Below are 2,306 nucleotides of genomic sequence, written 5' to 3'. Positions count from 1 at the left end.
GCTGGATTGTCTTGGGTTCAAGTCCCAGCCACGTGTCTTCCTAGCTGCTGTGTGATGTTGACCCAGGAGCTTAACTTCTCTGTGCCTCAATTTATCTTCTGCAATTGTGAGGGGTGGGTGAGTTAATAATGAGCAAAGTACTCTTTTCCTAGTAAGTAGGATAGAAGTTTAGTCTCAAACACCCTCTAAGAGTCTTTTTTTTCCCTTGTCTGTTACCTGGCACTAAGGAGTACTTAATGCAGTACTAACAAGTACAATTGAGTGGGGTAGTTGGCAAGAGGAAACTGAAATGTGCCCCCTGTAGATGACTGTTGTAACCTGGACGGGTGTCAGTTGGCACCTTGGGCTGGGGTTCTCACGTCACATGAGCTGTCTCTGGTTTTGCTTTGCAGCAATCCAGCTCTTGTCTTGGTGCCTAAGTTACCCTAAAAAAAAATCTCATCATCAGCGAGCAAGGTGGACTTTACTGACAATATCCTGGTGAGGTTTGAGAAGGGGATGGGAGTGTATGTTGAGTGCACACACACACACACACACACACACACACACACCACTGCCACACCCACTTCTGCCTCAGGATTTCTTTCCTCCAGAGTCCGCATGCTTGGCTCTGTTTTCCGTTGGTGCCCTTTTCCCCACACCAGCTTCCAGGGTTGTTCTCTCTGCCTCTTGGGAACTTAAAATTCCTCACTTTTTTTTTTTTGGCTGCACCAGGTCTTAGTTTTAGCATGCAGGATCTAGTTCCATGGCCAGGGATCAAACCCAGGCCACCTGCATTGGGAGCTTGGAGTCTTAACAACTGGACTGCCAGGGAAGTCCCTCAGTTCCTCACTATTTTTTAATAAGCAGAGCCGTTTAGCTCTGCCCCAGGTCCAGTGCATGAACTTACCCAATCAAAAGCATCATAGCCCAACAACCCCAACTTGATTCATCGTATGAATCAAGATGCTGCTCTCCCAAAGGGGCATCAGAGCACCTTGTTGTTGGTTAGTCACTAAGTTGGGTCCAACTCTTTGCAACCCTATGGACTGCAGCACACCACGCTTCTCTGCCCTCCACTATCTCCAGTTCAGTTCAGTTCAGTCACTCAGTCGTGTTCGACTCTTTGTGACCCCATGGACTGCAGCACACCAGGCCTCCCTGTCCATAGCCAACTCTCAGAGTTCACTCAAACTCATGTCCATTGAGTCAGTGATGTCATCCAGTCATCTCATCCTCTGTCGTCCCCTTCTCCTCCAGTAATTCTATCTCCAGGAATTTACTCAAACTCATGTCCATGGAGTCAGTGATGCTATCTAATCATCTCATCCTCTGGCACTCCTCCTTTTGCCTTCAATCTTTCCCAGCTTCAGGGTCTTTTCCAATGAGTCAGCTCTTCACATCAGATGGCCAAAGTATTGGAGCTTCAGCTTCAGCATCAGTCATTCCAATGAATACTCAGAGTTGATTTCCTTTAGGATTGACTGGTTTGATCTTGCAGTCCAAGGGACTCTCAAGAGTCTTCTCCAGCCCCACAATTTGAAAGCAACAATTCTTCAGCCCTCAACCTTCTTTATGGCCCAACTCTCACATCCATGGGCTTCCCCGGTGGCTTGGCTGTAAAGAATCTGCCTGCAATGCAGGAGATGTGGGTTGGATCCCTGAGTTGGGAAGATTCCCTGGAGGAGAAAATGGCAACCCACTCCAATATTCTTGCCTGGAGAATTCCATGGACAGAGGAGCCTGGTGGGCTACAGTCCTTGGAGTCGCAAAGAGTCAGATACCACCGAGCGTGCACAGATGCACTCACATCTGTACACTGCAGCATTCAAAGGCCCATTGCTCAATTGGAAACCTACCACTCTGTTCTTTACAAGCTGTGTGATGGCAAGCAAGGTACATGAGCTCTCTGAATCCCAGGATGATCACCTAAGAATGAAGATACTGATAGGGCTAATGGAGCTGTTGTGAAGACAAAGTGAAATCATGCCTGCAAAACACAGAACAGTGACTCGAGTTTAACAGAATTGCCATCTACACTTTTTGAATAAATCATATCCTGAACTCTCACAAAACATAAATGGGATTTCTCTCAGTAGAAAATGGGCATTGATAACTTTTTATGAGATGTGTATGTGCAATAAGAGCACAAAGAAGGAAACAGGGCTATCTAGACGACACTGCGAAATTTTTCTGCGAGTTACTTAATCACTCCGCACATTAGTCTCCTCTGTCATAATATGGGGATACTAATAGAAGCTGTTTATATGGCTGTGGGGAAGATTAAATCAAATAATGTGCTTAAAGACAAAGACTTGTGCAATTTA

The sequence above is a fragment of the Bos mutus genome, chromosome 15 (assembly GCF_027580195.1).
Source record: "Bos mutus isolate GX-2022 chromosome 15, NWIPB_WYAK_1.1, whole genome shotgun sequence".
Lineage (NCBI taxonomy): Eukaryota > Metazoa > Chordata > Mammalia > Artiodactyla > Bovidae > Bos > Bos mutus.
The sequence above is the reverse complement of the archived record's forward strand: the minus strand, read 5'-3'. Positions refer to the sequence as shown.